General features: G+C 37.1%; 1 long non-coding RNA gene across 7 annotated transcripts in view; it reads left to right on the forward strand.

The window, feature by feature from the left end:
• The first annotated feature begins 454 nt into the window (after positions 1–454).
• Positions 455–26,768, forward strand: part of LOC148999390 (uncharacterized) — a 29,853-nt gene continuing 3,539 nt past the window's right edge. For 5 of the 7 annotated variants that reach the window (XR_016170948.1, XR_016170949.1, XR_016170950.1 and 2 more), the window contains exons 1-5: positions 455–3,137; positions 3,228–3,277; positions 3,485–3,555; positions 13,825–13,981; positions 21,797–21,844. This is a non-coding gene — a long non-coding RNA (uncharacterized LOC148999390). Of the gene's footprint in view, positions 3,138–3,227; positions 3,278–3,484; positions 3,556–13,824; positions 13,982–21,796; positions 21,845–26,207; positions 26,692–26,768 lie in introns of all 7 variants that reach the window. The other 2 variants (XR_016170954.1, XR_016170951.1) reach the window with 2 other exon arrangements.

Below are 26,768 nucleotides of genomic sequence, written 5' to 3' on the forward strand. Positions count from 1 at the left end.
CACCGTACACGTGCTATTCTCAGGTGTTTGCCGTAGACTCGCAACTGAACGGTATGGTCACTCTCACTCTTTGAAATTAAGAGCACTTACCATATTGGATTTTCCTGCTTGTGTCATCTTTGGCCAAATCAATTGTTGCTGTTATTATAATGAGTTAATGCTTCCAAACACCCAAAACTTTTAGGCACAACAACTGTATGTGGAAGGAGTTATCGAAAAGCTTGAGAATGTTGAGCCATGCTATAACGCATGCACAAATCTACACTTTGCATTCTTATGTCTAATCATAATATAAGCAAGAAGCTCACGTGCATTTGAATGTACCAGTCATTAAAAAATGAAGAAGACAATTTTCCTTTTGTTCCTTAATTAAAAAGAAAAAGAAAAAAAGGAAAAAGAAAATGATAACTTGCCTTTTCAATTTTCATCCTTATCAAATCGAAATAAAGAAAAAGATACTTTCCATTTTTATTTTCATTTCTCATTCGTTGAACGAATGGGGCTGGAAAACCCGCTAATCTTTCAATTATTTTTCGCATTTCCTATATTTTGATTTGTATTAATTGAAATCCCGTTTTACATTTTTCATCCCATCTTGTTCCACCTCCAACCCATCACACTGTGTTTCAACCGGAAAAACCCCATCAGATTGTGTAAGCGGCGCCGCCGCCGCACGACTGCCAGAACCAGAGAGCAGCGGCACGCCTTATTCCAGTTTCAGGATTACTTGGAGCACAGCGGCGATTGGAGTCTTACTTCCAGGTCTGGGACTCCTTCGATCTGTAGCCATAGTCGGGAAATAGGTTAGATTCTTAAAACCACTCTCGTTCGCTATCTATCTTCAGGTCTGTGGTCTTGACTTCCATATGTCGAATGTCTCTCTCTTTGATCGATTTGCAACCTGTTTTCATTCTCAAGCAAAAGTTCACACCCTTGTTTATATTACTTGATGATGTTAACACTAAAATTTCGTTGAACTTCCGTATGTGTGCTTTGATCTTTGTGTGCTGAGGTTCATTGCGTTTTGGGGCTACATTATCTGCTGGTCATTTCCGCGCAATGGCCTCTGTTCCCATGGATGATGCAAAAAAATTGTAGTTTTCGTATTAATTTTTGTTGCGGATTTATTTTCTTGGGTTGGTTTCAATGTCTCTGCATGTGCTATATATCTGAATTACATTGGATGATATAATTTTGATGCGTTTTGGATGATATGGCATGAAACTTGGGAGGATGCGTTCGGGTTAGGTTTTTTTTATATTATAACAATTGATCTATATCAAAGTTGTCATGAGTTTGGGAAAATAATGGTTATCAGTTTGGAATGGATTGTAGATGCTATCTGCATTTATCTTGGGTGTTGTAGTCGTTTTAAAATGTTGATGCCGGAATTTATGGGAATTCTTTTCACATTATATCCGTGTTGTATTACCTTTCTGGGATCCACAATGTTCAAATTTAACCATTAGAACATGAACGTAGCCCCGTTTCATCGAATATAAAACTGCGTCGGTCTACCTTGGCCTACTGGCCTTGGTTTTTGGTCCATGTCGGCCTAGTGTCATGCTAGTGCTGTATTTTTAGCTTTGCTGTAGGCTTCGTGCCTCTTACTTAGCCCTGTTTTTTTGGTTCCCTTGCCTCGCTTTTGTATTCTTTCCCCTCCGTTCTCTCCTTTAGTTAATGGATATATTTTTTTCACCCAGAAAATAAAAATGAAACATTTTCTTTTTCTTTTTGATGTTCTTGAAAAATTCAATGTATTTTTTCCTATCCCCATCATGTTCTGATCCGTGATAAAAATTACCGTACTCCTTCTTTTCCTGTTCCCATTTTAGCTAACCATGCTCAAACCTTTGTCTTTAGCCTTTAATTTATTTTTCAGTCAATATATAGAGGTTTGGGTGAGGGAGGGTCTCCAGTTTTCCATTTTCTACGATGGATTCTATTGTTGTTGTCATTGGTTTATACCACAAGGAAGCTCTCTTGCAGTCTCCATTCTTTTGTCTTTCTCCAATTTAATCTTGTTGCTGGTTTAAATACTCTCGTTCCCTGATTCTTAACGTAAGAAAAGAAAAGATCTTGGCTAGGGCTGTAAAATGGATATACCTACTTTAGGTCTTGATAATTGACAATCCTTTCGCAACACCACTCCCAACCCTGGCTTCCCCTTCCCCTCTTCTTTTTGGTGTTATTTTGCTCCATATGACTTTGGATTAACTTTTTTCTCTTGTCACTAGCTACTCTTATCTTGTGAAGCATGTTTAAGTTTTTTCCCTTGAGGCGGATGAAAAAAATGAAGCATAATACAGTAATACACTTAGCTGTTAAATAATTTAGCCGAGTTGAGTTTCTTTTCTTTTCTTCTTCTTCTTCTTCCTTTTATTTTTCCTCGCATCCTCGGTAGAGGAATCTTATACTGTAAATCTAGACTGTAGTGTTAATTGCTAATGGGACTTGGATGACCCCCCCTCTTCTCTCCCTTTAACCTAATGTGTTGGACTTGTCTATTTGGGTCATTTAGACCTTTACAACAGTTATCTGATTTGATTTCTTTTTCTGTCTTCTTGTCTCCATGTTTATATTCTATTTGAAGATTACAATGCGGAATTGATCTTAAACTATTCCATTACTTGAGATACGACTCTTTGTGCTAGAAAAGGTTGTGTGGAGGAAGAAGTCCATTAAAACGGCAGAAGATTCATGCTTGTGCTCAACAGTTCATTTAATGAACTGGTTTGAATTTCATGCATTAGCATTTGATTATTATATGATGATTGAGGATGCAAAGGTGGAAACCACTGGAGCAACTTTCATGTGAGGCAATTTGAGTGTCCAGTATGATGAAGACGACAAGTGTGTGTTGGAATCCATCCATCCTTACAAGATGGAGTGGTTACAACAGCTGTATATGATGGAAGTTTCCCATCCAGATCTTACTTTTCAGTAAGAGTTACTGTATAATTTTATTAATTTTCCCCTTTTTTTGATAGGTTAACTGATAATTGTTTTGCGGATAATTAATGGCCCAATACTGAATACCTATGGCACCAAACCATTTCATTAATTGGTCCATCGCAGTAATTGCAGAGTTGGAGTTTGCCATAGTACAATCTCCTCTCTTGCGTTGTAATATCAAGGTATTGCTTTTCTTATTTGACCCTCCTAAATCATTGCTCAATATTGTCAATTAGTTCTGTCATTGAAGTGACAATCATCTTCCTGTCCAGTTAATCAATGACGTGCAGATCGGATGAACGATTTACCAGGGGAGTTTATGGTTTGTTCATATCTTTTCGTGCTTTTTTAATTAATTTTCAATTAGAACTGATATATTGTTGGTTGTTATCTCTTTTCATGCATTTGATTAATTATTAGTTAGAGCTCATTTATTGTTCATGAGACCACAAGCTTAGCTGTTTGTTTCTGATTTGATGGATCTATAGTCTAATGCTTTCAGTGCCATGTGGGCTGTTTCACCTTTCAGATCAACATCGCCTTTGTTTGTGGTGCCAAGAAAGTAGTTAAAAGCAAGAAGGATAAAAGATGGAGAAGAAGGTGGGGTTTTCACTTTTTTATTCTTGGTTTATTATTGGTTTTGTTAAGATATGCATGACTTATCAATTTAGTAGTAACCATACTATGTTGTGAATATAAATTATTCATCTTATAACTTACAAGCTTAAATTATCTAATTTATCAAATATGTTGGTTCGGATTAGTCCAAGACTTGATTACTTAATTTGTCGCGCAACAAAGCTTTTTGAATTGTATCACTTTAGTAGTAACCATACTATGTGGGGTCCGCCCTAGATGGGATAAGATATAATTTTATTTGCCAAGATTTGATTTTATTTCCTTGCCTTCTGTTAGGTTATGAGATCTTTTTCTCTCTATCTCTATATGTATCCACATATATATACACACTAGTTATGCTACATGTGCTGATGCACATGGTACCCATTTTGATGTGTAGATTATACCAATTGAATTTAAATATAATTTGAAAGATATATAATTGTAAAACTAAAACCAAATTCAAATATCACCATGTGCCATGGTGTTGACTTTTTTCTTCGTCACCTATAAAAGTATTCTTTGTGGGTGGATGAATAAAGAAATTCAATTTCAAGGTAACGAATGAAGTACAAGGAAGAAAGGAAAAATTTTTTTTTTTTTTTTGGGGGGGGGGGGGGGGGAGATTACGACCAATTAGGAGACAAAAAAGTAAGAACCGAGACCCTAGGCAGCAACAATTATCTTGTTCCTTGGGGTATCGAAAATGGGGTGGGGGGGTGGCAAAGAGTCTGAATCTTAGAGGAGACATCAAGCATATGGCTCTCTAAGTCATATCTAGAGATCTAAAGTTGGAGGTCCATCTCTTGAGATTCCACTCTGTTGAAAGAGTTGGAGAAATCCTGACTTGTGTCTATAGGGTACGACAGGAGGTTTATTTATAGTCATAACATACCAAATATAGAACAAACCGAATCTTCCCAGTGTGGGAATCTTACAAGAAAACTTAAAAGATCCTAGAGATCCTAGAAATCCAGAATATCCTAGCAAAAACCAAAAATAGAAACTAAATCTATCAATAACCAAATCACACTCAAAGTTACCAAATCAACGAATATTGATTGTCTTACAACACTTCCCTAAAGTTGGAGCATAGATATTATCATGCCTAACTTGCCAATGATACTAAATAGGTGCTTAAACCCTTTGTAAGCACATCAACCGCGGATTGTCTAAGGTAACAAAGGTGATATGAATCCACCTAGCCTCAATTTTCTCTTTGATAAAATATTTGTCAATCTCTACATGCTTGGTTCTGTCATGTTGTACGAGATTGTGAGCTATGGTGATTGTTGACTTACTCCAATTGTGTAGAACCCTCGGAACCTGTCCCAATCTCCTGAAGTAGCCCTTTCAGCCATAGTACCCCACAAACAGTGGTGGAGCCATGCCCCCCTCGGATTTTTTAAAATTTTAAACACCTATATTTTTTCCTTATTTCTCTCACTTTACATGTGAAATACCACTATTTGCCCCCCCTTAAAAATTAAAAATAAAAATTTAAGATAAAGATGATGGGTATATATGTCATTCTTAATCATTATCTAATGGCTATCATTAAACCCCTAGTTTTTAGGAATAAAAGGTTAAATTCTAGTTAAAAACTAACTCACGATCCATAAATTTTCTCCTAATTTATTCTCTCATGAATCTCCTCTTTTATTTCTTATTTTCTCTCTCTTTTTTTCTCACACATCACACGTCTCACAAAATATTGGAGTAGTTAGCAACATTGGAGTTTTCCTAAATCTTCTCCTCAATTATCAGGTACTCACACTCTCTCTCTCACCCACAATTTTGCTAGTATTCAAAAGCATAACTGAATTCTTCTTCTTCTTCTTTTTATTTATTTTTATTTTTTTAAAAATTCGTTGTTCTTTCTTTCCCCTAAAATTTTGATTCTACTAATAGCAATTTAAATCTCGTTAGAATTCATCCATTATTTTATTGGATCATAATCATTGATTTTTTTTTAATCCCAAAACTTTCTCCTAAAATTTCAATTCCTATTCATAGAAATTTAAATGTTGTTTAAAATCTCAGCCATTAATTTTATTAGATCTAATCGTAATTATTTAATTTTATTTTTGAATCCCTAAACTTTCTACTAAAGTTTCGATTCTTACTAATAAAAATTTAAAATTTAAGTTTTATTAGTTGGATGTTTAGAATTTCAGCCATTAATATTATTAGATCTAATTATAATCATTGATTTTTTTTTACTTAATTTATGGAAATTGATTGTTTTCCCATATTTAGTTAATAGACTTTAAATCTATCTTTTTCTTACAATTTCTCCCAAAATTTCTTTCCCACCTTTTTCTTTCATAATTTATTAGGGTTTTTCTCCCACAATTTTGGCCTCTATGCTTTATTTCAATATATTTTTTATAATTTACTTGTAATTGTGTTATCTATTTTTTAGTCCCCCTATTAATTTACCTAAATTTTTAATGCGAATCCCACATCAGAATGTAATAAAATAATTTAGAGGTGGGACCCATTGTGGGTCCCACATTGGCCCACATAATATGTATGGTGAAAAGACATTAGTGATCGTTTGACGGAGAGGTGATCTCGACTCATTATTTGGCCCCCCCCAATATTCAATCCTGGCTCCACCCCTGCCACAAATGCCTTGAGCAATTGCCCTAAACTCGGCCTCAGCATTGGACCTTGCATCCACAACCTGTTTTTTGCTTCTCCAAGTCACCAAATTACCTCTTACATGCACACAATATCTAGAGGTTGATCTCCTATCATCTAGACACCCTGCCATGTTAGCATTTGTATATGCCTTTACCTCAAGATACGATACATTGCATCCAAGTGCGAGGAGTGGGGATCATGTATCTACTGGTTTACAAGGCTGACTACAAATGTAATGTCTGGTATGAGATGCAGATCAACTTCCACTAATTTTTGATAGCCACCAATTTTTTGATAGCTCGTCTTGTCAACCGGCTCTCCTTCTTTTGCCTTTAGGTGCATGTTAGGCTTAACATGAGTTTTAGCAGGCTTACATCCCAGTGTCCCAGTTTCCTCAAGTGGATCTAGAGTATACTTCCTTTGAGAGAGAGAGACACACCATTGGCTGAATATGCCATCTCCAGCCCGAGGAAATAACTGAGCTGTCCCATATCCTTAATTTCAAATTCAGTTCCCAAAAAAATCTTGAAAGTTGAAATTTCATCCTCACTGCTGCTTCCGATCACCATATCATGTACGTACACTAGGAGTGTGGGAATCATCTCTTTTAATGAACAAAGTGTGGTCTACATTACTTTGCTTGTAGCCATTAGAGACCGTGGCCTTATAGAACCTTCCAAACCACGCTTTTGGAGATTACTTCTGCCCATATAATGCCCTCTTCAACTTGCAGACTTTCCTAAGAGTCCCAAAATGCTATCAACCTCTTCAATTTGTTTTGATGATAGTGATGTCCTAATACACTCCATCCACACCAGGTCAAGGCATTTTCTCCCCCGTTGTTTTGATGACAGTTATGTCCTAGGGCCCTTGATGTCCAATTCTTGGGATTTAGGTTCTTCTCTAATGCTACCCACGAGAATTGACCACAACGTGCTGGCCCTTTTGTTGGCTGATTCAGGTCCTACACCATGTATTTGGGTTATGAGTGTCTTGGTTAAGTATTAGAATATCTACAAGATTTTGAAATATTTTATTTCAACTTAACTTTTGAATTACACTACAATGCATAATCATTTTCCCTGATAGGAGAAATGACAAAACGAGTTTCTTAATGAGGATGACTTTAAATTGTGTAACCTCTTGTTATTTCTATACACCTTGGCCCCTATACTGTTTTAGTCTTGATTTTATCCGTTCATCTCATTGGTCATGCTTCACTCCAGTCCTTATGGGGTATGTTACAAGGTCAGGGTTATGTATGGAAAAGCAAAGGTTTTTAACTTCATCAACCAAAGCCTTTTTTGCATCAATTACAACTATCTAGAATTGAGGTGTAACTGAAAAGCGAGAAACCCATTCAATCAAAGCGATTTACCAAAAATAAAGGATATAAAAATTCATAATTACTAGAGCAAAAATTTAATGCATTACCAATTACAACCTGTTAATTGAGCAAGAGAAATGGAATACTATAAATTTTTTGCATGATGAAATTTTAGGCACATATAAGGAAGATATTGGTAGCATTCTACTGTTGAGTTTTCCTAAGACCAACTATCGTTGCACAAAGGGAGATGGAAATCAACAAGAAGAAGAAACAACACAATAACAACGAGAAGAATATTAAGCTTTTATCTAAGTCATTTGTTTGTGTATTTGTCCGGATCACCATGCTCAATTTTTTGGCTCTGATTTCTTCATGAATATATGCATAGTCATAAAGTATGTGTTTAAAGGTTGTAAAGATTGTCGAGAGACTTGGATCATCTGCATACACTAAAAAGGGTGTCTCAGTCACTAATAATATTATATTTAGAAACTTTTTACCTGATAAAAAATCTTTGAAATTTCTAATGATTGCAAGTCGTTGATGCTATAGATTTAATACCCGTGAACCCAAATATATGATTATTTAAAACTCTATTGTGAAATGGTGGCTCATGGCTACGATTCTTTGCTAATGAATTTGCATTTATCAATTTCTTTTCCCATAATACTGTTTCTTTCATGTAATAAGGATACAATAAATTTTGGTTGTTTCCCACTTACGAGGAGAATCTGAGAGTTTGGCACTCTCACTGTGCATTTTGATCCTCTGATAGATAAATACCATTCACACATCCATATATTAAATGTTTCTTCATTTATTTGCCACCAGTATAAATTTATTGAATAGTCTATTGATATTCTAGATTTTCACTATTTTTACCTTCAATTTGTACCTACATATTTAAGATATATTAATGCAAAAATAGTTTATTTAATTGCAGACTTTATTTTTATATTTCTTCCTCTTCTTTTCGGATTTGTACAAGTTTTAATACACTTTTTAATAACTATTGCAATTATTTTAATATTTTGAGTAGTTTGCATGCAAATGTTAAATTTTGGTGCCTTTTTTTGGGGGGGGGGGGGGGGGGGGGTTGAAAACAACCTTGGTGTAGTCTATTTATTGGATTTTTGAATGAAGAGTTAATACCTGAGCCAAAACTATAAGGTGTGCTAACTCTTTTATCAAAAAAAGGTTGGGGGGGGGGGTTGGGATTCAAATCATCTGCATTCACAAGTGTGTCAGTCATCCTTCAGCCGTGCAACCATGGCATGCTAAGTGTTTTTGGGTAAATACCACACCGTTGTGTGATTTAGATTTTTAAATTTGAATCTAAACCTTGGTTTAATTCTACATCCTCATGGCCGTAGAGGATGTGGATCTGGGGGGCTTGTGCTTTATAAAACTTCTTGTAAAGGAAAGTTTTTGTTTAATACATCACCAATTGAAAAGTTTACATATATTGGTGTTCAATTTCAGTTGAAGATTTGTCAGATTCAAATCCATTGTTTGTTCTCAGATCAGCATGGATGCACAAGGAACCTCTGAAGTATCAAAGTGGTTTGACTCAAACGAATGTATGCTATTTTCTCATTTGGCCATAATTGGTTTCGGAATGAGAACACACGAGCATGCAAATTATGGATCTGGGTTCTAGAGCTAGGACTCCCCAACTTCATTCTAAAGCTATTAACAGCTTCGAATCCAGTGATTCGTTTTCTGTCAAATGAAACATTGATTTCCTTGGGTTGGATCATGACTGGTAGAATTATTGCTCATCCTCTTGATGATATGCCGTTCATGCTGCTTCTAACAAACAAAGCCATCTCTCTCCAATTTATTCATAATGGAAGACAAGTATTGGAGGGGGGTATGCTTATAATTGCAGAGAACATCTGTGCCAGGCTCAATTCAAGCAAAACACAGTTTCTTCCGTTCAATTTGTCATTCTGATTTCTCTATGAGTGTTGCGTTAAGTTGAATTTAAAAAGATGTTCTTACGTAGAAAATAAAAACCCAACTATGTATGGGAACAACTTAAAGAAGAAATTAACAAATTATGCCAGAACTAAAAAAGGGAAACTACCAAAGCAAATCTACGTAATCTATCCACTTATGGAAATGCAATATTGCATTCTCTATGTAAGCTACCACCCTTGCTGGACCCAACAACTGCTCGAGCCCCTCATGGTTTAGGCCTCCAATGTGGTTCAAGTTCATCTAGCCAGGCTAAAGGTATCAAGTAATTGAATAATATCTTAATAAGAAACAAGAGTACTCTATTTAACAGCCTTCCAGTAAATGACATGGATCTTTAAGAGTAACTGGGCATGGGGCCACGAGAACCTGTCAATTATGCTGGCTGTGGGACCCGCATGATGTCATTATTATCTCCTCTTTAATGTGGGACCCCTCCAAAATAAACGAGTTTATTATGGAAATATCTCCTTGAAATTGGCAAGCTCGGTGGCCATAAGGTCTGGGGATATCTCTCCCTGGCTGAAAGTCTTAATCCTTCAACCTAATGGTCTTCTGTTACTGTAGAATATAATAGCATGAGGGTGGGTTTCTATTTTGTGAGGATCAGATCTCTCTCTTGTTCTTGTATAATACTGGAATCAAGTTGTTGAACCTTGGTGGAAGTATTGAACTTTATTTTTTTGTGTGGTGTAACCCTAAAATTTTTCGCTACTTGAATCTTCTTTAGATGACTGCTGTTTGAACCCTTGAAATGATATTCATGGAACACCTTGAATTAGGGATATTAATGGCCTATTATATTCGGACTGATTCAGATATTATCTTGTTGGGTTTTCTTACAGATTCAGTCAGATGGGGTGGTTTTTGGATAGTTATATTTTTTATAATACAAATTCTCTTAAATGGGTAGGAACACAAATTGAATATGAATTCTCAACTACCTGCTAACATCTTACCATTTTATTGATAAGGGTTAGGGTTGAGATTTGAGAATTCTAAAACCTTCCTTTCTTCTACTCCTGTCTTTGATTTTCTTGCATTTTTTTATTATTGCTTTTCTTTTATATTTATTTTAATGAAAAATCTAGACAAATAAGCACACTGTCTTAAGTTAAAAAATTAATAAAAATAAGAATTAGATCCAACAAGGTAACTAAATTACTAATTGGTTGGAGTCGTTGGACAATAATCGGCTGGAAAGAGATATTACGATATTTGCATACTCTTAGTTTTTGAACTGATTCAAATTCCCCTAAATGGACAGAAATGTGGATTCAAAAGTAGATTTTGGTTATCCGTTTACATCCGTTCCTTTAATTATTCACTGTACGCACGTCTTCAGTTCCTCACTTCCTAAAGTTACTTTTGTGGAACTATAAATGGTAATTTCCCCCTTGCTTGTGTGCAATGATTATCATTTTACTGGTATTTTGTGCAATGAAGTTATCATTTTACTGGTGTTTAGTTACTTTAGTATGCTTGGCTGTTTAGGTCAACTCTAGTAGTCTCTCCAAATATGCGATCACATTTCCAAGCTCCAAAGTTTCATTTTTTGGTTCGCTTGTCCCAACATCTCGACAATTGAAACTGGAATATATATCAACATATGTACCGTATATGCAATAAATGCCTCAAGACTTAAAGGAAAGGCTATGCAGTTTGGCTGCTAAAGTACAGCTTCTGGAGTAGGGGATCTAGGGATTCCTTCCTACACCAGCATCATCCAGTGTGGCGTCGGTGTAGGGGTACTCCTTGCACCTAGAATTTGTGGGTGATGGTTAAGATTAATTTTAATAATTATTTAGTCTTTTTTCGTAGTTCTAATCTAGCTAGAACTTGACAGTGAGTTGGTTACCTTGACTCGATCATAAATTAAGAAGGCGATATAGAGGATGATGTTTTTCAGAGAATTAAAATAGGGTAGATGGAGTGGAGAGGTGCATTTGGGAACTGTGTGATTGACATATTCCTTTAAAGCTTAAAGTAAATTTTATAAGATTGTACAATGATCAGCTTTGATTTTGGTTCAAAGTGTTGGGCTGTTAAGAAGCATCACATAAATAGACTTTTTTTTTGGGGGGACAAAAGCCATAAATAAATTTAGTGTAACAAAAATGAGGATGCTAAGATGGATGAGTGGCTAAACTAGGAAAGATAACGTCAGAATGTTCATGTTAGAGCTAGTTTGGGAGTAGCTCTGATAAATGGTAAACTATGAGAAAGTCAAAAGGCCTTTAAGTGCTCTTGTATGGGGAAGTGATGTAATCCAAATTGAAGGACCTAGAAGAGCTAGGGATAGACCTAAGGTAACTTGGAGAAGTGGTGAGAAAGGATTTGCATGGATTAGGCCTTGTATCTAGTTTTACCTCAAATAGAGCTGATTGAAAAAAAGGCAAGGATTCGTGTAGCTGACCCCATTTAGTTGGGGCAAGGCTAGTTGTTCTTTAAATGTGATCAGTTGGTTCAGTTTTTGGCACATGGCGCCAATTCTTAAGTTAGGAGCATTTCCAAGGAATTGACTATTAGGGTATCATTTTTTCCTCTCTTCACCGTTGTATTGCTTTAGGATACAGACCATTCCCTACTTGCAATGTTTTTCTTTTATTGGAAATCGTATGTTCAGTTTCTTGAAGATCCATTTCGTGAAGCTAGTGCATGAATATAGTATTGTAACAGTTTTGCTATGTATGGGGACAATTGAAGGTATTACTGACAGTTTTTGTTTCTTACCATGATGGAGGAATAAAGCAGCAATCTCCGTAGATTTTTTTTCTAGGTATTCAAGTTATGTCTGTTAATGTAACCCAGGGGCTTGGCTTAGATCTTCAAGATCTCCTTAGGTAAGAACCAACACAAAACTAGGGTTCCAATGGATTCAGCTGGGGTGAAAGAAGGCTCTCCCTGTTGATTCTGCTGTATGGAACTGACTTATATTACTGTCCTTTCAACTAGATTGAGGTCCAATTGATCAGACTTTAACAAAATCAGATTTCTGGAAACTTATAAAAATCCTGCAGAATTCTAAGGTTGAAGATGAAGTGCAGGTTTTTCTAAGGTTAGGGTTGCAGGGCTGTTTGGAAGAAAATAACAGTAGGGATGACACCGAGGGGCTTATGCGATTCTAATGAGGGTAGAATGGGTTGAAACAGAGCAGGGGTTAGGGGAATCCTTATAGGGTTGGGATTTTGAAGCCGTGGGGAAGAGGGTGAGTGGGTGAAGGTAACGGTGGCTAGGGGAAGGGGCTGGAGTTGCAGGGAACTAAAGGGGAAGGGCATTCTAGGGCTTACAGGAGGTAGAGGGGCTGCTGGTTTGGTGCGGCAGCAGGATGGGGGATGGGAATGGTTGCGCAGGAGAGGGACGGGGTGGGGGGAAGGCCTGTACTTGTATGCTGAGAAAGTTTGCTGGAATTGTTGCTTGAGTGCTTGAGGAAGGAGAAAAAACTTGAAAATTGCAGAAACAGTGGCTCAAAACCAGCCGTAGGTCACCCCTAGGGCTCCCACAACTCTCCCACTCAATTCTCTAATTACAATGCAAGAAGAGGCTATTTATAGCCTAAAATAAAAGAAACTTGGGTTGGGAGTCCTTAATGGATGAAGATCCCAACACTAGACTATTACACTCAAAAAGGAATTAAATTACTACAAGTTCACAACCCCTCGATTGGAATCTTGTTAGGACACTTAACAACTTCCAAATAAAAACAAACACTAAAAGATAAGATCCTCTTTAGATAAGGAATGTTATCCACACTTAACTAACCCAACAACTTTAAACGGACTATTAACTCTCAAACAGAAAACCGAAAGTACATCCATGACTTGGATCGAGGGGATTAGTCAAGACCCATATTGAGCCCCAAAAGGGGGCTTGGAAAATTTCCAAAATTCCCATGGGGTATTTGGTCAGCTTTAATTGTCGTTTTTGGGCCCAACCCTGGTTACATCATCTTTCTTCTGTTTTTTGCAATAAAATGGTTTTCCAATCAAGTCACAAACAATTCATCTTTCCAATTTATAAGAACAAGGATGATGCTATGCTGTCAGGAACTTCTAAGCTAAAAGTGATAAAATAAGTTGGTCAAGATGTGCCTTTGTATGATATCATGGTTTTTTAAAAGTGTGTCCTGTTTGGATGATGTGCGCTAATAACTTTACTCTTGAAAGTTAAAGATGTATTTAGGATATTAAGAGATCACCCAATTTCTACCATTTGGGATTTTAATTGTTGCTTATTTTGTCCACTGTTGGAGTTAAAAACTTCTTCTGTTTGATAATTTATATGCTTTACAGGAAGACGAGAAGTACAAGCTGCATATGTCACAGTTATTCCTTTCCCAAAGCGAATCAATCCTTCCAGTGCTCCAAATTTCCCTACTGGGAGACATGTTTTAAAGGATTTATGTGGCACCACATTATATAAAGCAGCTGTAACGATACCCATCATAAGGTAACCATTTAATGAGTTATACTTCATAACTCATGCTTAAATATTGGACAATGTAAATCTGTTATAATCTATTTGTTGAGACAGCCTTTATTTCCTATTGTCCACATCTTGCTAATGGGGGACAGAATAGAGAAGAAGAAAACAAGAAACAGATCTGAGAAGTCTCAGTAGTAGCAGGAGAAGAGTGAAAAGCACTCATAAGAAGTACAGAAGATGGGAGAGGTAGGGGGGCTGCAAATATACAAAGTTCAAGCTTTAATTCATCCTCAATAATCTGATTACAAGTGTTAAAATAATAAAAGAGTATACCTTAATAAGAAAACAATTATAGTAAGACTATTGGCAATTAAAACTAACTAAAACTAATACTAATTACCCTACCCCCCCCCCCCCCCCAAAAAAAAAAAAAAAAAAAAGAAGAAGAAAGAAAAATAAATCTGATTAGATAATTATCCCAATAAATAGATAATAAAATCTGAGATTATCTTTAAAACCCCCATGCTAAACATGTCTTATTTTATCTCCTTGCAAGCTAGACTCAGGGTCCCCCATTTAGGAAGAATAATCTGCTATGTTACTGTTCATGTTATAGTAGCGTGAACAATGACTGATTGTATTGCTTCAGTTTCTCTCCTTAAAAAAACTCGTCCTAGAGTTACATAAAAAAGATTTGCCTCACTTGATTGGCACCACAAAAACATGATATGATGGGTTGCTGCAACATTGTTTGGCCACAATCAATAAGAAAAGGAATAGGGGGAAATAAAAAAGGAAGTAAGGATATAACGGCTAGAAAGTTCTGAGGGACAAGAAGAAAAACAGCTAAGAGAGACAACAAGGTTAAAGAGTCCACTAGAGAGAGAAGAATTCACCCAGGTTTCTCTCTCCCAGGTTTTGGCACTGATGCTAATTGGTTTGGGGGGGGGGGGAGGGGAGGGACAGAACAGGGAAGAAGAAAACAAGAAAGAAAACTGAGAAGACTTAAGAGGTTGTAGCAGGCAAAGAGGGGGAAGAACACTCATAAGAAGAAAAGAAGAAGAAGAAGAAGAAGAGAGAGAGAGAGAGAGGACGGACTGCAGAGGTACAAAGCTTAAACTTTTGTTCAGTTTTTCTATTCCATCCTCAACAAGATAATTTCAAGTGGTGAGAAAGGATATGCATGGCATAGGCTTTGTATCTAGTATGGCCTTAGATAGGGTTGTTTGGAAAGCGAGGATCCATGTAGCCAACTCCATTTAGTTAGGACAATGCTTGCTATTGTTAGAAACTAACTCTAGTATGACTATTGGCAATTTAAAACTAACTAAAACTGATGACGAAGTTAAAAATCTGATTACATAATTATCCCAATAAATAAATAATAAAATTCTACATTATCTTTAGAACTTCCACTCAAAACAGCATCTCCTATTTAATCTCTTTGCAAGCTAGACTTACCAAATAGGAAGAATAATAGCTGTGAACACTGACTTGTTGTGCTGCATCAATTACTCTTCGACAAATTTCCCTTGACGTGGTTCACCAATACTTCTATTGTCTATTTGTTGATAGTGGCTACAAATCTACAATTACCTTTACCATTGTTTATGCCTTGAGACTAGGCAACATATATATAATATATGGCAACTTATTAAGAGAGCAATCTGGCATAAACCGAGTCATTGTAGGATGTTACTACTCATTCAGAAATAGGCTTGATAAATAATCTCAATAATTGCACAAAACTGAGTCTTCCGAGTAAGAACCATAGTTTGGTTAAAACTGATTGAACCCACTCTGAAACCTTGTATCTTTTGACCCCAAACGTGATGGGCTAGTCAAAATTGGTCGATACTACTGAAACTGGTCAAGTTTTGTATTTACTGGTGGAGATTATCAAAGTCTCCATAACATTGTCGAAATTGGTCAAAACCTGTCAAAGCTTGCTGTCTTTTAAACTCCCCTAAGGTTCTTGTTTGTGAAATTTAAAAGTAACCGCAAGCGCACGGTATCGTGTAGCTAACGGGTCGATCTCAAGGAGATATGCCACTTATAATTCAACTTCTTAATAGTAATGCGAGAGTGGAATGATTCAATTTTTTGTTAACTAATTAACTAAACTAAACGATCCAAATCTATACATCTAATGCAATTGAATTGAAACGAAAAATAAATTAAACACAATCAATGCATAAATAAAAGACAGAAAAAAAAAATGCGAACAATAAAAATAAAACGGAAAAGGGAAGTGATCCGAGTGTCAGCTCTGGATCAAGGGAAGGGGAGTATAATAATAATGACTTTGACTGTGGACCCTTTGCCGTAGCTTACAGTCCACCGATCGGGGAAATGGATATTAAAGAAAAAAAACAGTGCAGAAAGTAAATAACAGAGCAATAAACAAAGCAATAAAAGGAAAAGGAAGCTTTAACCAAAGAGAGGCACGACTGTAGGCATCTCTGATCAAGGATCCAGGGGAAGGGAGAACAATAAATAAATGCTGAAAGTAAATTGCTGAAAGTAAATAACAGAAAGTAAATTGCAGAAAGTAAAAAGGAAGCCTTAACCAAAGAGAGGCACGGCTGTAGGCATCTCTGATCAAGGAACCAGGGGATGGGAGAACAATAAGTAACTGCTGAAAGTAAATCCTAAATTAAGAATATGGAGGGGTAGATAGAAACAGGAATGGAGGGAGGAGAGAAGATTAATAAAGAAGGTTACTTACTTGCGAATTGAACAAACGATTCGAATCTCAACCAACCCTAACAACCAGATCTAGATCTAGAATGATCTAAATCTGCAATTGCTAGACCCAGAGAAAAACGAATCTAAAAACTTGAAACTTGAACTTGAATTGCATTACATAAAAAAATTAAACCTAAACATTCAATCTAGAAATTTAAATCTCACAAATGCAAGCAAAGAAAACTAGAGAAAGCCTAAATAAACTGAAGAGAGAAGAAAGAATGCTTCTACTAAGCTCTAGAACATGTTCCCCTTTGATGGAGTATGCTCTCCTTTTATAGAGTTTACATGAGATATGAAGCACGGCTTAATTTGAATAAAACTCAAGGTTTCTATCTGACTCAGCCAATTAGGGTTTTGACGTACTAATCGCTCCGACTTAGAGAGATCAGATGCATAATTCCACCGTTGGATTTGAGGTTTAAGTAGTCGTGAAGCTCTCCTCCAAAAATCAGCACGATCGGACATCGGATGACCGTTCGATGAAGGGTTTGATCGAAACTGGACAGAGGCATTCAAAAACGGGATTTTTCCTCTTTTTCTTTCTGAATATAATTCTTTTTCCTCTTTTTCTTTCTTTAATTAAATCCAAGATAGGAAATAAGATATTGAGGTATTCAAGGACTCTTTTCCATTTGGAATCTCTCAATAATATCTCTATAGATTTGATTTAAAATCTCAGCCGTAGATCAAATTTGCCTTCTTTATCTCTTCAATATTTCGGAGTTGGCCCATAATCACACATCTCTAGCCCATCATGCTCTAGATCAGGCCCATTTTTGCATATGAGAATTTGAATGGACTTCTTGACGTGTAAAATAGCATGATTCAAGCCCAAAACTCCTAATATTTGCTTAAATCTTGAAAAGTCCTAAAATCTACAAAAACAACATAAAACCCAAGGTAACTCCACTCTAAGTGTATAAAATGCATGCTTTATGCCCTAAGATTTCACACATAAATGTGCTCATCAGTTCTGTTGATTGCTTGTGAAACCTAGATTTGTTTCCATGTTACCAAGAACCGTATGCCAAAGGTCAAAACGAAAGATCTATACTTAACATTTGTAGCTTAATATGTAAAAGATGCTCGATGGTTTGGATTGATTAGTATAAAAGTCCATTTCATAAAGTTGTCTTAGTAATGAGTAAGGCATTATTACCCATTATATCCAAATGGAGAAATTCCTTGTCTTCTAAGAGTCAAGACAGGATACTACTTTTGCCCATCTATCAAACTTTCATGAGTTTCCGAAGCCAACAATCCACAAAACAGTTCATATCCAAACCAGCAACATAAAACATCTTATGTTTTTGTCATGTCTGGTAGGTAAGAGGCCTTGGGAAGCTTGTTTCCCATTAGCTTACTTCCTACATAATGTAGGATAGAATTGAAGGTCTGACCTGTCCCAAAAATAATAATCTGGAAACTGGATGAGTAATGCCAACCAAGGGTGAAGTGCTATGGTAGAACAATGAAAAGAAAGGTGAAGGGGAAATCACATCGGACAAAGGAAAAAAGGGAGGGGGTGGAGTGGACATGACACCACAGCCCGCAAACCGCAAACCATAAACTTGATTTATTCTATGAGACATTGCGTCATACATCGAGGAAGTTATTTGGCTCCTAAAGTAAGTCTCTCTCTAACTAGGACACTGACCCAATAAGGAAACTAAAAGAATTAAAACCCAAATATTCTACGAACCCAACTTCTAAAATGAATATGATAAAATAAAATAAATAAAAAGACATAATTTTCTTAAAGTCTATTAGATCCATTACTTAATTGGGTACATCTTGGTATGGGAATCCAGCTGGGTTTGGGTCAATCCAAGGCCAAGTACCTGCATCAGAAGTGTTTAGTTCAATAGGATAGGGCTGGGGTAGTTTGGGTTATTATGAACAGCTCTAGAATAGGGTCCAAGGCCATGTATCTGCATCAGAAGTGTTCAGTTCAAGAGGATAGGCCCAGAGCAGTTTGGTATTATGTGTTATTATGCAGAAAAAGCTCGGGAATAGGGTCCAAGGCTGCGTATCTGCATCAGAACTGTTCAGTTCAATAGGATAGGGTATGAGTAGTTTGGGTTATAAGCTAAAACAGGTTTGCAACTGGTACTCTGCCAAGTTCAACAGGGTTTGGGACAGCTTTGTTTCCTGTAGTAGTCAATCTACTGGGCAGAATGGGTCGAAACAAGTATCAAGTATGAGGCTTAGGGTGGGGATGGTGTGCTCAAAAGATGGTGAAAGGTGATGCTTCACTGGGCTGGAAGATAAGGTAATGGAAGTGGAAGCCTGGAAGGTTAGTTGAAAAAACCAGAAACTAAGTAATCTCAGAGAAGGCAGTATCTGGGTGTCTTGGTTGCAGGCATGAATCTTCTAAAAACCTCGCCAAGGCAAAATAATCGTTATATAGAGGGACCTTCTAGGTGTCCCACCTCAAGGAGTCACCAGTGTTAAGTTTTGACTGAAATTTCTGTTTTTTGCCAACCCGAGATGAAACCTCAAACCTCTATAGCGAAATTTTATGCTTTAGTTTTTCAACGGGGATGGACCATTTCCCTCGCACCGACCTAAATGGACCTTTTTTAAAATGCTCAAAACTCGACTAAGTTCTGTGATATTTTGCAGTAGTGTTCAAGTTCCGGCTTAAATTGTGAATTGGTGCCAAACCAAGACAAAACCTTATGGAGCATATGATGGAGTTGCTGGTGGCCCTTCCTTTGAGAGTGGTTATGAGGGATATGTGGGAGGTCATCTGCTACTAGTCTGTCCGCACGTTGGTATGAGGATGGACCAGGAGCAGGTGCATCATTTGTGGACTCCATCTTTGGATATCCATCACACCTAGTTCATCCATTCTCCTCTTACAGTGATTACAGTGGCACATTCCCTGGTTTGGGATATAGTTCACGCTGACAATAACACCTATAAATTCCTAGCAGCGGACTGCCTGAATAGTTGGTTGGACATCATTAAATGGGAAGTTTTTGTCCACCATTTAGAGGAGAGGATCAGATAGATGCAGTGGTACATGGTTTGTGGGGTGGATCCATCAAGGAACTCATCCTGCAATTCATCTTCAACCTCTAGAAATCCTAAACTCTAATTTTAATTGAAATCCTATAACCCTCAAATTCCTCAACCTAACTTCAAATTATTTTAGGATTACAATCTCCCACCGCCCTATTCAACCTCTTCCCAAATCCCAACCCTAGTTGACTTTCCAAAGACTCCAAAGTTGTGTTTCACACCTAGACAAGGGCTCTTTAATAAATCACAAAATAATGACCCAAATAAGAAAGAAAAAAAAGGACCTAGGATCCTGACAACCAAGTTTAAAGTATTGGCCCATATTGTTTCATATTGGCCGGATACGTATCGGTATCATAGCCATTGATACAACTAGAGAAATATTTTTCCATATTGTCTGTCACATCTCTTAATGTGTTTTCCGATATGCTGAGAGATGGTACAATACACCGAGACGTTTTGTTTTCAAAAAGTTAATCTTAAGTAAATTCAAGACAAATGATACATATTGACACATACTGGTCTATATGGTGCGAAGCGACACGATACTGCAATGCAGGGCTTTTTTATTTATTTATTTTTTTGTTATAAAGAACACGCAGTACACTTACGATGTGTATCAATTGTATCGATATGTATTGCACCGATATACAGCGATATGAGCAATTGAGCATATACATATCAATACAACCGATACGTATCAAAACTATACTTCAAAAAAGAGGGAAGAAAGGGGTTCTTCAGATTTCGTGACCAGTTGCAGTCTGCAGAAGAAGGGTTTCTTGTTTCACATTGTTGATCAATCCTCTTCCACTGTTTTCGAAATTGAACCTCAGTTTCTATCTCCATCCGTGGCTCATATCAATATCAGATTCTCAAGGTCTAGCCCAGGTCTACTTTGCTATGCTCACACTGATTTCTTCAGGTACGCTCAATCTTGTAAAAAGAAGTAGTAATTTTATTGAAGCTCTGCTGCGAAATATTACATCATCCCCAGTTTGGTTGAGACCCTGAGGCTTATTCGATGTCAATAAATAAGCTGATAGGTTTCTCATGCTTGCTTAACTTTATAGCTTAACTTCATAATTTTTCTATCCAATGTATAGAGAGCTAAGATAAACAGAGGATACTTTCACCTCCTCTCCTTCTCTTTCCGTTTATCATATTATGGGACTTTATTAATAATTAAAGAGCTAGCCCTTGTTCGATTTCAACAGCCCAACATGGATTCTGCCACTCAGTAGTAGTTAACAAATTGATGCATCCCCCAGTCCCTGTGATTTGAGCATATGGTTGGCATGCAAATACTAGTGTAAGAGCTAAGGATTTTCTAAATTTAAATCACAATTTGGTGATTGGAGGTGTCAGTGTCTTTTTTCAGTTCCTTATTGGTTTAGGCCTGCAACTTCCAATCATACTGGTGCTGTGAACAGGTTCCCACGTTGGAATTAATAAGTAAATTTCTGCCTTACACAAGAGACCCATTCCCAGCCCTCACCTTCTATGGGACTCTGACCGTGCCTGTTCTGATTAAATCTTATCGGAATCCATCAAGAAGGGGTGAGCGGGTAATGTAGCCTCAAGTGAATGAGGGCCTGAAATCCAAGATCTGTAGCCTCAGTTCTGAAATTTTGCTAGAACACAATTTTGAGCTTATTTATTATTGATGCATTTAATGCCCACTATGCAATATGAAATTACTAATATATTTGAAATAGAGATGTAGTTTCTTATCTTCTCCAGCAGTCTACTTAAGATTCCATGGTTTTATTTTGTGCTTGGATACGTTAATTCATGAAATTGTTGTAATAATAATCTCCATTCCAAAATTGAATTTTATGGTGTCTTCTCTAGAGTAAGTATAGAAACTCAATTTTACAAATATCCTTCCAATATTTGACTCATTTCACGAAGTTTTTATGATTGTCTATATGCTGGGAACTAGTTGGGCATGCTGTCGAATTTTCTGTATGTCTTTTTGATTGTTTTAATTTCTACTTCAAGTTATTGGCTACATAAATCTGTTTTGACCAACCAGAAAGTCTTTTGGTTATGCTGTAGCTCAATCCTCCCACTACTGCAAGAACAGGCTCTGGACATTCACGAAAGGTATATCACAAATTGATATGAGGATTAAGAAATATATAGATTATTGTTTGCTTCATTTTGGTCTCATGCTTCAATGCATCCACATGTGTGTATTTTGCCTATAGTTACGTGATGAGGATTATGATAAGAAGACAATGGAAGAGAATCGGTTGTTGTAACCCAACCCTTGGTCATACATACGTTCGAGGATTACAGTTTACAATCTTATGTGTAAAAAGGAAAATTTTAATTAGATAAAAAGTAGGAACAAACTTATCCAGAAACTACTAAGGAAGACAACAAGAAGTACGATGGACTTACAACAAGTCCTATAGAAGGCAAGTCCAAAGACTCCAAAAAGAGATTTGGTAAACAAACCATCTAGCTGATAAGTAGAGGAGACCAAAGGTGTAACAATGAGCTTTTTCATGATAACACTACACATGAAATGCTGACTAAGTTCAATGTGATTGGTCCTTCCATGAAGCCCTGGGATGCTGGTGATTTAATTTGTAGTTGGCTGTAATAGGCTTACTGACTGGAAAATGTGGTAGGGGTAGAGGGATGGACAGTGGCAGTGATGGACAGTGGTGGTAGGGGTGTTTGGTTTGTTTGGAAAATGTAGAAGACGGGTGGAGGGGGTTATGTTTTGGGGTAGCTGAATTAACCCATTATGTTTTAAACATTTAATTGATCTGTATTTGTTTCGTTATAAGCTTTTTGGTTGAACAATTATCTTTTGAAACTTAATATGTTGGTTTGGTCCTCTAGATGAACCAGAAGATGATCCTAACTTTGACCGCAAGCATTATGTATTGGTATTTGAAACAACCTCTTGAAGAGTTGAGGAATTTCAGATAATGAAAATGGGAACTCATTGGAGACCATGTCAAAACTCAAGCATTGAAGAAACTTTGTCCATTTTTGGCTTATTGAATTGTTTCCTTTTGATTTTTGGGTCTATGTCTTGTAGTATTTCCATTGATCAGTTATGAAGTTGTTATTCATTGTATCCTGGTGTTATGTATTACTCTTTCTTCTTCTGGTAGTTGTGGAAGGTGTCAACAAATGCTGTTGTGTAGCCAGACTGCCAGAGTACATGACATTGTAAATATAGGACTCAAATCTTATTTTGGTTAGATCGAAACATTTTGTACACCTTGTACTTGTATGAGCAATGATCGAACCACCAGAGACTTATTAGCTATGTCTTGTTGGTGATTACGAAGTACACATGTTTAAGTAATAGGTGCATGATAAAATGATTATTTATGAGCTGTCTATTGTTTTTGCTTGAAATAGACTATTACCTTATGTATTTTGATCATTTCCATTCAATTGTGCCTGTCGATACATATCTGTGGTACAATACAATATGAAGCGAAACATCTCTTAAAATCACCTGATTGATACACGATACTTTAAGCTTTGCTGACTGAGCTCAATGGAACCCTGACCTAGGACTCCACGAAATTTGCAAAAATGATCAAAATACCCCCAGATCAATTAGAGGCTCTAAGGTTTGGGGAAGTATCTGTAGGCCCTGTGCAACTGCTGGAAATAGTTTACATAAAAAACCCATCAAAATATGGCCAAAACCACTCATCGAGACTTGCTGCCGAAATTTCCATGTTTTGATTGAGTTGGTCAAAATTTTGAATTTTGAACCTTGGAAGTCACCAGGGTCCAGCAATAGGTCCCTGTCCAAGGATCATTAACACCGAGGAATTACTTTTGTAGAAGCAGCATGCTGACAACAAAATAAACAACATCATGGCTGTCCTGGGTCCTCAATGTTGTATTTTTATATCGGAATGAAATGAAGTAACAACAACAACAACAATAAGCCTTGTCCCAACTAAATGGGGTCGGCTACATGGATTCTTGCCCTCCAATCAGTTATGTTCGAGGCCATGCTAGATACAAGGCCTAAGCTATACATATCCTTTCTCACCACTTCTCCTAAGGTTATCTTAGGTCTACCCCTAGCTCTTCTAGTTCCTTCAATATGGATTATATCACTTCTCCGAACAGGAGCATTTATAGGTCTCCGTTGAACGTGGCTGTGCCACCTCAAACGACTTTCTCTAAGCTTATCACTTATCGGAATGAAATGAAGTAAGGAATCAAAATTAGGAGGCTTTAAAGTAGAAACTTCCAACCTTAACGCTTACCAGAATTAGAAACCACGATCAGTTTCTAAAAATTTGCATGTGCTACTAATTGTTGTCACCTAATTATGAAAAATGGACACTATCCTAGCCCTAACTTAGCCCACACGGTTGATCATAACTTACCCAAAACCAATCAAACCAGTCGGTTAATTGGTTCATTACATGGCTCAAAAAATTGTTGCAACCTAGTGAAATCTCAGCAGCCTTCTCCATTTTTGAATATATACCTTCAGATCCATGTCTTTGCCCATGAACGAATTGATAACGATGTGTAATTTTAGACACTAGATGCTAGTAATGTCAGATGATTGAACCCACCAGGGAATGAAATGATATCTTTATCATCAAAATCAAAATCAAGGGTAGTTAGTTGTCCATCAATAACAAACCATAACCAAAGAATTATAGTACCAAGAGAACAGTTTAGAACTTGAGCTAGTGACCACTTGGGATTAGATGTAAGAAAAAGCTAAAAAGGGAGTTCTTGCCTTTCTGCTGTAGCTTAGTTTGTTGAACCTGAATACCCTGAAGTAGGCAAACTGTCAGTGATTAAGCACATGGCTGAATTTAATGAACTCTAAGTGACATAACCCTAGATTTTAGGGTTAGATACCCAGGATCTTCTGGGATGGGTCCAGCACTTAATTAGGGTTTTTAGGGTAAACTAGGGTTTCGGCTAGTGTTTAGGATGGGTCTAGGGTTGCTGGTTTTGTAAATCTGAACTACTATTACTGCTAAATTAATAAATCAGATGCTGTCCAGAGGAGAGAGGGCTGGGGTATGAAGGTTTTAGGGTTTTCTGAATACTCAGAAAATTCTGCAACTTCTCTTGAAGAAGATGAAGTGCAGAAAATTCCAGATTAAATTAAAACAGGCTGAATGGGACAAATAATTCAGGGGCTGTGTTCCAGGGTTAGATGTGATCCTAGGAGGGGGGGGGGTTGGGGTCTGGAGGGGCTGAGGAGGTAGGGCTAACCAAGGGAGAATGCTGCTGCTATTGCAGAAACTGGGAGGATAGGTGGAGGGCTTACAGGTGCTAGGGAAGGAGCTAGAAGCTGCTGGTCCAGTAGGGGAAGGGGAATGGGTGATTTGCGATGGGGTTGGGGCTGTTATTAGGGTCTGGGATTGTGGGGAGGGTGCTGTAATGGCTGCGGACAGAGATGATGAGGATTAGGGTTTGGGTGGCGTTTTCCACTTTCTTGAAATGAAGGAACTTGCAGAAACTCTGTGATTGAATGCTTGAAGCAGTGAATATGGCCTTGAAGTTGAAGAAACAATGCACAATAGCCAGTCGCAGGTTTTCCCTCAGGATCCCACGACTTCTCAAGCCAATTCTCAAAGCTCTGGTTTATTCAATGATCAAGATTGCCAAATGCAGGAATGACTTAGGCTATTTATAGTCACCCAACTCTAAGTATACTCAAATACTCTTTCCTAATTTGAAACAAACTCAAATAAGGCTCTTAAGGAAGTAACTGTTTCCTAATTTAAACAACTCAACAAGACTCTTGCCAATCTAGAATTTCAAACCAAAATGGGAACAAATAAATACCACAATTACTCAACCACTAGGATTCCGAATTAGGAAATAAAACTTACTTAACTAATTAGACTGGACTTGGTCACCATTTATACTCAATACAGGGGTAGGAAATGACCAATCTACCCCTTGGATGGATTTGGCCCCTCTTAGTTGAGCTGTATCTCATGGGTGGCTTGGGCCCTCTTTGGGCCAGGTTGGGGGCTGGATAGATCTTCAAGATTCTGAGCCGTATTTGTGGGAATGTTGAAAAGCTTCCAGCTCAAGCAATCTAGTTTTCGGAGGTTTAACCTCCTGGTTAACCCACAACATCAGATTGACAACAAGGGTAAAGGCATTTTGGGAGCTCTCCCTCGAAAACTGGTCAGCTCTAGTGTTTAAAATGCCAAGAATTTGGACTTGTTGTTTGGGAATGTGCCCACAGAAACCATTATGTTGGGGGCAAGACCGTGAGGACTTTGACCAGGATACTTAGGAGCTTGAGTGTGAGGACCATCTGCTCACTGTAGCACTTATGTGGGTCGAGTACAAGTTTAGAGGCTATCACATTGCCAGAGTGTTGTTTTGACGAGGGGCACCACCAGTAGTGCAGCTTAGTTGTTTTTATTGGTTTTGTTTGTTTCTTTGGGAGCTTTTACGTTGCTTGTTTAACTTAAATCCATCCATATAGGTGCTGCAGTAGGCTGATCTCCATGCCGACACCAATGAATAAACTTGAAACAGTCGCTTTACAGGAACGATGTACACATCAGGCCAACTTGTATCCTAATTCTTTAATGCGGTTTCCACTCTGTTCTTTTGAGTGTTTTTTGGTTTATTTCAATTGAACAAGTTGTATAAATTACTTAACTGTCCATGTTTATCTGTTTTAAGTTAGTAGACTCTGTCTGTTTTAAAGGCTGATCGTTTTCTTATTCCAAAGCTTAGTTTTTAAGTTAATTATGTGATGAGTTGTTCTTCTCCTTTATTTATTTATTTATTTTTTAAAATTTTGATTCTCTTTATTTCACCCCCATATTCGTGAACATTTTCCCTTTAGTGCTTATCTTGTTTACTTGGATACGTTGGTAGTTTTCTATTACTATGAATAACCCAGCAGTGAAGATCCTTAGCTGATGTGCCTGTTCCAAATTTCATGTTACATTCTAAAAAAGGTTGGGTTTATTGGTTTGCTTGTTCAGAAGTAATGTTTTTATTTATTATTTATTCAGTTACCAAAGAATTATACTTG

The sequence above is a fragment of the Hakea prostrata genome, unplaced genomic scaffold (assembly GCF_041222555.1).
Source record: "Hakea prostrata isolate BN-2017 unplaced genomic scaffold, UWA_Hpros_2 contig_12, whole genome shotgun sequence".
In the NCBI taxonomy this organism is placed as follows: domain Eukaryota; kingdom Viridiplantae; phylum Streptophyta; class Magnoliopsida; order Proteales; family Proteaceae; genus Hakea; species Hakea prostrata.